Here is a 10,149-nt window from a genome sequence, read left to right as displayed (position 1 = left end):
CAGGCCGCCCCGCCGAGAAACGTCCCCACGGTCTGTGCAGCGGGTTTGCGAAKGGAAAATAAACTGCAGGCTGTGGGAGGGCTCAGAGTTGAACAGATGTTTGGGGGGTTGTGTTTTTGTTATTGTTATTCCAGGGGAAAGAAAGGGAAAGCAACAAAAACACCTTCCATAGCAGGATGTGGCAGCTCTTGCTCCCAAGAGGAATTCCAGGAGCAGCTGTGCGCTGCATCCACTTACATGTGCCGCTCATTAATGATTAATGTGCATCTCACTCGCCTGCTTCTGCAGCCTCCTAGCGCAGCTCACAGGGAGGAGATAACAAAGGGCACAAGCGGGTGAGGATGCCCTGTGTTCCTGCCAGCCGGACCTTTTTCTCCGCCAGGCTAAGAGCTGGTGTCCCATTTCTCCAGGTGTGGGCAGTGTGGGTAAGGAAGTACATCCCTGCAGGGTGTGAAGGCACAAAGCAATAAAATAAAAAAAAAAATAAAAATTAAAAAAAACCCCACTTTGTGCAGAGGCTTGGAGAACAGAAGGAGAAGGCTTTCAGTCCATTCCAGATAACTGGTTATTACTGTACTGGTAAGAGGACCTCAAATCGATTTTTATTTTTATTTTTCCTCTGTTTGTGTTGTTTTCATTCTGCCCAGTCCCAATGGACAGCACTGTAAAAGAACCTCCAGGCTCAAATTTGGTTGCTTCAGCATGGAGACTGAGCGCTAAGTGCTTGGGTCTGTGGTGAATAACCTCCCACTGGCTTCACCAGCAGTAGGAATAGATATTAAATCAGCAGAAAACCCATCTGTGCATCCATCCTCTGMAAACAGGCCAGCCAGGGAAGGAGAAACATGCAACATGGAGAAACAAGTTGTTGCTTTTGCCTGTAGGGCGGCTAATCTCATGGGAACAGGCAGCATTCCCCAGGACTCTTAGTCAGATGCATTTGTAGATAATACATTCATTTAACATTTGAAGCCAGAGATTCYGGATAGGAGCAGAGCACTGAGTGGTGAACTTTTCCTATAGCAAGAAGGTGTGTGAGAGAAAGAGGAGAAAAAAAACCCACAACCCCTTTTTTTTTCCCTCTTTCTCTCCTTACCAATTAATCCACATCTTATCAGCAGGGGGAAATGGAGAAGTTTGGAACAAGATAAAAGCCAAGACATAGCGAAACTGYGCGAGTGAAAGAGTTTCCACGTTCCCTTGGCCTCCGCGGAGGCCGGAGGGGGAGGCAGCTGCGTGCGGGCGCCGTCGCTGCCGCAGAGCCACCGCTCTGCAGGGAGGGCCTCCCCGCCGGCGCCCCGGCGCTGCGCGGGTCAGGCTTCCTCCCACGTCTCTTTTTTCCCCCTCTGCTGCCGCGTTCAATCTGTCGCTCTTCTCTYGGAGCCGCTCTCCGCCTACGCGCGGGTGCCTTGCTGCCAGCAGCGCCCCTTCCCTCCCGCCTTCGCACCCTACATGCTGCTCCTCACCAGCGCAAGGCAAATGCTGCCTTCCCAGGGAGCTGGTCACCCCTGCACGTGGATTTGTGAGCAGAGGCGTTCGGTACCGTTTGCGAGAGCCCTCTTTGCCAGGTCTATTGTGGCAGCTCTGCATTTGCATGTCATTACGCGTATGCGAGTGGCAAGGGGCGATTTGCCGCCCACTCGCTCGGCTGCGGCTGCCTCCCCTTCCCGCTCGCGTCCTCCCACGCGGCGCCGAGCAGCAGCGCTGCAGAGCACTGACCAGCTCCCCACCCGCCCACCCAAGCAGGAGGAGCCGACGCACGTTTTTTTTTTTTCTCTCTCCCTTTCTGCTTTGTGAACACAGTTAAAAAGAGCCCTAGCGTGGGTGGGAATAGCTGTTGGGAGTGCTTGTGGGAATGGGGCACAGGGAAAGCGAAGTCGCTGCTAGTACGACGGTTACTTCTAGTAGGCCAGGGAAAGAAAAGGAAAAGCGAGGGTATCTTGTCGCAGAGGGTGCCTCTGGGAATGTAACCAAATCTTAAGGCGGAGGTTTTCAGGTCTGGAAATAAAGAAGCTGTTTCTTTCCCTGGGAGCGCAGGTGATGCTGCAGTGGCAGCCTGCATTCAGTGCAGCTTGCAAGGGAGCCTGCCTGGAGAGCTGTGTTTGTTGTGCCATATCCTATCATGTCTCCTCTTCTGCTTGCAGGGCATGGGCTCAATCCGTTGGGATTCAGAGCCCCTGAGCAGAGCAAGTGACAGGCATGGGTTTTTCCCACCCTGTGGGCCTGTATTTCCAGGTATAGTCCCTACTGGAACACCTGAAATAGCAGAGTATCAGTTGGCTTGAGAAGATTAACTCTGAATTTGTGCTTCTGTACGAAATTAAATTCAAGCTTGTTTATGTTAACAGGATGTTCCTTGGGAGTCTTTGTTTGTATTACATGAAAATAGCAGGAAAACTACTCAAGCAAAGCAGAGCTTGTAAGACAAGTGATATGCAGTGCCAAATGAGCCCGCTGTTTCTTAAGAAATACCACAAGAAGACTGTAAAAAGGGTTGGGACGGTGGGGAGGAGGGAATATGATTCAGACTCAAGTTACCTAGAGTAAACCTTTAAGAGAATATAATCCCAATCAATTTTGTCCTAATTCTGATTTAGTTGCATGAACTCTTCTTCATCCAAAACTCACCCGAAACATTTGCTGCAGCCACGTTTCTCGCCAAGGTCATGCTTTCCAAAAATACTATTAATGCAGAATCTCGTTTCAAGATGTAGTGTGCAGTGATTCGAAGAAAGGAAAACAGAAAACAGTGTGTAACAAGCAATTAATGAATTTTTCAAAATAACACTTCCAAGCTATAGCTCTGGATATCTGGCCCAAAGTAGAATGAAAAAAGTGTGCATAATTCTTCCACTGATTAGCTCAGAAACAAAGGAAATTCTGAATAGTCTTAAATTTTGCACATAAACAAAGATCATTTGTTGGACTTACATTCGAAAGAACTAGAGGAAAAACATCAATGGAGATATAACCTTACTAGAACTACTTACCTTGGTGATTTAAGAGTCTTATTCCTGAATGACTTTAATATTTTAAATATATCCTTATAACCTTCCACTGATTCTTGTGTATTTCATAATTATCACCTACTGTACTGGAATATCAACACAGAGGAGGAAAAATATTCCAAATAATGAGTTCACGGCACCTCGAAACATTGCAGTGAATCCTGTGTCGGTAGCAGTTGTGAACGACTATTGGCCCACTTATAATTCTGTCTGAATTTAGCATGAATGAAGCATTTAGCTTCAGTTAACTTTACAGGTGGTGCTTATAACTCCTTTTCTATCCATGAATGCACATAAAATTCTCAATGCAGATTATAAACTGCTGTTTGGCTGGATTTTTCCTTCTTCGATTGGTTGTGATGGAATTATATTACTCACGAAGCAGGGAGAAATAGAATAATTTAAAATCTGTTTTAGAAAATGCTTTTAAAAATCTGTTTTATATGTAAAATTCTTATTCCCCTCACAGTTGCATCTGCTTTGGTATCAAGTTATCCTGTAAGCCATTGCTTCTCAAGGGTCATAGTTGCCCCTGCACTCAGAGGAACTGGGTGACTTAATTTGTATCAGTCACAGTGATCTAAGCCCAAAAGCACTGATGGTAAATAGCAGCTTTCTGACAGTCCAGGAATTCAATGAGCAGAGAGCTGAGTCTCAGGTGTTTCTTCTGAGAGTTTSCTGCTCTGAATTCAAGAGAGTTTCTCCAGTAGGGCAATTTGGCTGACTGCTTGGCAGTATCCTTTATTAAATGTAATCAAACCTTTCTATGTTACTCATCTGACACCTTGCGTGGATATAACTATTCACTTGAGAAGATCTTTATTTGGTTTAAAAAAAATGATTTTTTTTTCCCTAAATTCCTTTTATTCTTTTAGTTCTGGAGTAAAACTAAAATTTGTGCCTGAAATACATCTGCAGAACATTGCTTAGGGGAAAGACATCTTACCTGATAATACCACTGATGGTAGAAAGAGCAGAGCAGCCTGGAGAATTTAAAAATGAAGTATAAAATAGGTCGGCAGAAAAAAACAGAAGTCTCAAAGCCAGTAAAAAGCAGGCATACGTCATTCACTCCTGCAGATATTTTCTGTTCAACGTCTGAATTAGCAGCCTTCACTGTGGAGTTATTGTGAGCTAATGCTGGTTTCAGTGTGACACAATTTACCAGCTCTCTGCAACCAAACATAATTATCACGTGTATCCTCCTAGAATGGACGGGTAGCATGCCAGAAGTGAGGGTGTTTTTTCAAGAAATACCATCATCCCAGTTCACAAACAAACTGCTTGCAGTGCATGGGAGAGTCACCGGGACGGGTGTTCCCATTGCTCAGAGCAGTATGTGCGAATCTGTAATTATTTCAGAAGTAACATGCTGCACAATGTGCTTTAGTCATACTGGGACACACCTCTGACTGCCAAGAAACATGCAGACACTGCCTTGTAAAAGTGCTGCCAAGAGCACAGGCTCAGCGGGTGAGAAGACGTTGTATTAAATGGTTAAGTGCGGAAGTTAACAGCAGGGCTTCACTCTCGGTCCTGCAAAGACGGAATTACAGGCGGCACTTCCACCCAGGAGAAGTTAGCAACATGCAGAATAAGTTGGGGACTTTTTTAAAAATTAATGTACTTCAAAGAGTGATTTTTATTGATGATTTTAGCTTACATTTTTTTGAGCAAAACGAGATCAATTTTAAGAAAAATTATTTTCAATCTGTAACCTTCATGGGAATATTTTTTCCTGTAACTGAGCAAGAGAATCATGATACATATTGGGACTGTCCATTGCGTTTCCTGGGCCACCACGAGCATCCTCAGAGCCTCTGTGAGGCTCTGTGAGGCACATTCATGACACACTATTTTCTTCACAGAAGCAGCCAGTGGAATTTTGCAGATACAGCCCTCTGAGAGTTTCCCACCTTATTCACTTCTTAAGAGTAAAAAAGCCGAGTACTTACAGAATTAAAAAGCCCAGAATTCCTTACAGTCATGCAGTATACAATTAGACGTGAGTTTATTGGATATTTGTCCCATCAGTCAGCCCTTTTGTGGTGAGTCATTTGCTTTTGACTCTTATTCACAGTAAGAGGTCACAAAGCTTGTAACGTAATTATTCACTGAGGGATCTGTGAGTTCTTTCTACGAGGTGAAGGAAATCTTTCTCGCTAGAAGATGTCATTTGACCTTAACTACCTGTGAATTTTATATCGGAGATGTTGCTGACCCATTCTGTATGGCTATCACTTTTTACTCCTTATTTTTCATCTGTCTAGAAAGTAAAATACTGGCCTGCTTCATAAAAATAGCAATTGTGTTTGTAAAGTGCAGGCCTGAAAAGGAGCCAAAACTGTATTCCACTTTCCACCTCTCTTTTTCTCAGAATGGCCTCAGCTAGCTCATAGTCTAGGAAGCAATAACTGTTTTGCAGGTAGCTGGACTGTGCAAGTACCAGCGTGATCCATTTGTTCAGCCAGTGCCCTTGCAACGATGCCACTTCCACCCAGCCCAGAGTCCAAAGGTTTGGCAGATTTGTTTAGCTAGTGACTCTACAGGTGTATGAGGTAAGACGGGATTTCTAAAACAATTGCTGGACTTTATTTAGTGATACTACGTTTATGTAAAATTCAGTGCTCTTAGATCAAAGAGACATGTTACAGTTCAAGGTGTTTAAAATTCTTCGCCATTATTGCTATTGGAACTGGTGTTTGATGCTTATTGGGCAGTGTTGGAGGCAGACAGAACATATAGGGAGCCTGTAAGTCATGTACAATGCATTCATGTCCATAAATGTTCTCATTTTCAACACAGGATATTATAAATGACTCAGCTTGTCTGGGAATTTCCAAGAAGAAGAGTGATATTTCTGAGAGCATCACCTGAGGGTGGTGTAGGTGCCAGGAGGCCTGATTCCCAGCTAGCCCCTTCAATGCTCAGGGTAGCTGCCTCGTGCAGTAATGGGACGCGCTAAGTGCATGAGCTGCGTTTCATGTCCCCTCCTTGGGGACGAAAGAATAAACCCATCTATCTCCTCCCAGTCAGCCTGAGTTTGTAGGTCTGTCCTCGGCCTCTTTCATTGCCTCTTATTCAGACCGAGGAGCATCAGAGCACCGAGCTGTCCCGTACAGACAGATCATCCCATCGTTTTGATCATCCAGTTCTGGTTTTCTCAGGGAATTCTTTTGGGATACCTGTCTCAGTTTCTCTCAGTGTGAGAAAAAACAAACATCCGTATAGTTTGCTGAAGTAGAATTCCTTCTTACCTTTAAATTGGTTTTGCACTTAAAATATATTTTATATACTCATAAGTACTTTGACATTAATTTCAAGTTCCTGATAACGAACAGTTAACAGCACACTGTAGCAGTGCCAGAAATCTTCAGGGAGCTAGTTTGTACCTCAAAAAAGCAGCTAAAATTGTCTAGCCTGACAGGCAACAGGAGACCTTTTTTCAACTGTTCATAGAAGGGGGAAGAAATGGAAAAGAAGGGAATTGGAAAACTGATTTAAAAAGCAGAGCTATTGAAAAACCATAGTTGATGGGGGCTCATTTAGGAAGTTGTGAAATATGACATAAAAAAAAGAAGTAAGAAATATTAACAGTGTTAGATGGGCAAAGAGTATTTTTCATCTTTTGTCGCTTTCTCATCCTTTTTCATTTCCCCTTCCAGGCATTTCAAAGGCAAATCCTTGCCATGACTCACCCCTTCGCTGTCTGCTGGAGCTCTGGAAATAGCTGCAACGTTATAAATAGCTTGTGCTCTGCACGGGGCAAAGGGAAGAGAAAGGCTGCGAAAGGTTAACTGAAAATTTCGAGGTGGCCGAAGATCTCGGGCGGAGTGGGGAAGGGCTTGAAACGTCCTGCTCAGCGGCACAGGCGCCTGCATTCACTGCAGAGCAGCTGCCTGGAAGTGGCCAGGACTTCTGCGGTGCTGCAAAGGCAACAATTACTTACTGTAAAGCTAAATTAGTAAAGATAATTACTCTTATAAACATTGTAGAGCCACTAAATCACTATATATATTTTTTACGCAGTAATTTTTCTGGCACTGCTCATGCAATTTGAATTGGTAAAATTCTTCACGCTCACTCCCTTTTTCCATTTGCCCTCTGAAATGCCTTAACTTTACTGAAGCGCCCTGGCTTACGGTGAAACCTTACGCTTGTCCAAAGAGGCAGCAAAAAAAGTTAGCACAGGAAAGCAGTTTAATATCAGTTTGGTTTTGTTTCAGTGTTCTTGCTTTGTAAATGCTTGCAGAAGATTCCAGCCTGCCACTAAGGGAAGGAGCAGTGGTATATTGAGACCTGCTGCCAGTGTCTCTGTCCCTCTAACCTGCACACATACTATGGTGAGGGGCTGCATTTTCCTCTCCTGAGCAGCTAATTGTGCTGCAGTGACTGTCGTAGGCAGCCTACCTTCTCCAGGATGTCTTCCTCGCTGGAAATGGTGTTGCTTCCTGAAGCCATCTTCTGCTTCATGGTAGCTGACTGGGGGTGACTGAGGTGGCACCTCCTCACAGACAAATACAGTGACACGTTGCTATTGGAAGACCTGGGCTTTGTCCTTGAAGTCCGGTTGTTACTGGGCTGTGCAGAGGCTGAGAGCAGGAGGCTCTCTGCGGAATCGGGCTTTTTAAACCTGAATTAACATTTGGTTGGAAACTAAACATATGTTGTTTTTCTTCACAGTCAGTAGTTTAGTTTCCAGGCTTGAAAAAGAAATTGCTAGGGAGGAATGCAATGAGTTTATTAACGAACTTAGCGACTATAGAACTATTAATATCTTCTGAAAAATTGTGTTATTTTTACCTTTGGCTTTAGGCTCTGAAATAAACAGACGTTCTGAGGCTTTCCCCCGAGAATGCTACAGCAGATGAAGCCCTATTTTGAATACATTGTGATTATTGGCATGTTGTAGGAAAACGGTGAAAGGTTATGTCAAGTATTTCTGAGACAATTGGTTACACACACCAAGTCTTTCTTTCAGATTGCCCTGACAGCGCTGCAAAGAAGGCATCTGGAGTGTTTCTCGGATGTTCCTTATGAGTTTTACTTCCAGACAGAAATCTGAATAGAAAGATGGAATCAGGTTAGCTTATTATATTATCAGTGCACATTAAAGTTCTTATTACCATTTTATGGCATAGCTAGCAGCATAGTTTATCCAGGTTAGGCATATTTTAAATATACAAATGTTTCTATTTTTTTTAACATGCATTTTTTTCTTTTTTTCGTCAGCGATACTGCTTTGAATCTCAGTGTAGCTGGAGTCTCTGGCAGTCCTCACACGGATGCAGACATATGAAGGTCCTTATTCTTACAAATGAGGCGCATCATCACCTAGAGAATTCTCTGAGAAGGGCACAGGTCAGTTATGCTTTGGGGAGGGAATGTTTGAAATTGTCCTTAAAATTGAGTTTAATTACTGGAATTGCTCAGATGCTGATACATTATCCATTAGTTACACTAGGGATCCTGAGATGCAGTACGAAATAAATAAAAGAAAGCTGTTTGGTTTTGGAGGAAGAAGGCTTGCCTGACATTGTGACTCAGGTCTGTACCAGAAGTGCCATTTGCTGCTCCCATTTATGGTGAGAGGAACTCAGTCCTGGTGAATTAGATGCGAGTCCTTTGCTGCTACCGGAGTTAGCCGTGGCTTGAAGTTGGCCCAGTGTGTTTCTCAAGACAGAAGATGACTTTACTGCTTGCATCGTTCAAGCGGTTTCCATTAAAAATATCTCATTTGTGTGTTTTGGTGGTGGTTTGCTTATCCACCTGCATTGTAGAAGTCATGAATTTAGTATGATTCAAAACCAGGTGGATTAAAAACTGCTCTCAGTTATCATCACATTTCAGTCATAGGAGTGGTGAGAGCCAGTCCTTGGCTTAAAGGAGAAGATTATATAATGCTGTGTAAAATTAGGAACTGTTTTCTTGACCGACTCCTTTTTCAGTGTGCAGTTTACTCTTGAAGCTTGTCTGAAGTTTATTTTGGTCGAGAAATATTTTGAAATGCAGTGCTATTGAATTTCCCCTCAAAGCTAATCTCAGAAACCTAAATTCCGACACTAGGCACTCATTTCTTTGCTAGCTACTGACATTCATGCAGACTGGCAGGAAATTAATATTTGTGAGACTTGCCACGCACCGAGGTTGCTATGTGCCAATGGATTGCAGTGTTTTCTGGGGGAGGAAAAGCTGACTTCTATATAGACAGATAAAGTGTAAGCATGACCTAATTTGAGGGGATAAAACAGGCCTGTGAGCTTTGAAAAAACACACAGGCATGTGCAGTAAACACACCTCCTGTAACTAGCATTTGCTTCTGCACATGGCCTTGCCTTCTCTTCATTAGTGATTTTAATACTTCTAAAGGTAGCAGATTAAAAGTCTGGGCAAGCAAATACTTTGTTTACCTGCTGAACCAGATAGACCACTGTAATTGTACTCGTGGTGCGACTGGCTGTGGATAGTTTCCCTCTTGTTGCCATTAATGCTGCTTTTGGCTCTGGTAAGATTTGCTGATTCACTATGTGCCTGTTTTTCAGTTCACCCGTCTGGATTTATCCCTGACTGATGGAAATGTATTTACATTCACTCTTTGAAACAGCAGAGAAAAGCCACTTTCCCCTGTTTCTCTGAACAACTTGATTCCTTCAGTTTTTATCCTGGGATACGTACAAACAGCGTGTGATGAAGACCTGCTGAAAGATGAAGAGCTGAGTGCCTTAGTCACTTTAGAGCATCTCCTCCCTAGCCAAGGGTTGACTATAGTCCACTTGGTGCAAAATACCCAAAGGCCTGAGAGAAGAGCTTTTCTATTGACTTCGGTAGGTGCTGGAGCAAGATAAAAGCATAATCTTACCTTGAACTTATCTTTCCAGCCCCCCTGATCTCAGATGCTATGCCTTTGCTATTAACCTGGCAAATACGAAAATCACAGCACACCTCTATTATATATATGACAAGATGGATGTTTTTCCGTGGATGTTTTGGATGTGTCATGCTATAGCATATTTTCTTTATTTTCTTTTGAGCCTGGGAGCAAGCGAGCTGCCCCGGCGAGCCAGCAGACGCTACCGGGTGCTCTTGGTATTTCTCCGTGTTCGTGCTAAACCCTGCTGCTCTCAGCAGTGTGCCCCGCTTC

The 10,149-nt window shown here is 43.6% G+C and overlaps 1 long non-coding RNA gene across 1 annotated transcript; it reads left to right on the top strand.

Moving 5' to 3' along the window:
* Window positions 1-6,673: 6,673 nt before the first annotated feature.
* Window positions 6,674-9,753, top strand: LOC112955652. Its single transcript, XR_003250921.1, has 4 exons — window positions 6,674-6,800; window positions 7,990-8,091; window positions 8,241-8,369; window positions 9,551-9,753. It is a non-coding gene; the product is annotated as an uncharacterized LOC112955652 (long non-coding RNA).
* Window positions 9,754-10,149: the final 396 nt, after the last annotated feature.

This window comes from Nothoprocta perdicaria, unplaced genomic scaffold (genome assembly GCF_003342845.1).
Source record: "Nothoprocta perdicaria isolate Ctin4 unplaced genomic scaffold, notPer1 scaffold_11, whole genome shotgun sequence".
Lineage (NCBI taxonomy): Eukaryota > Metazoa > Chordata > Aves > Tinamiformes > Tinamidae > Nothoprocta > Nothoprocta perdicaria.
This window is presented reverse-complemented; position numbering and strand designations above follow the sequence as displayed.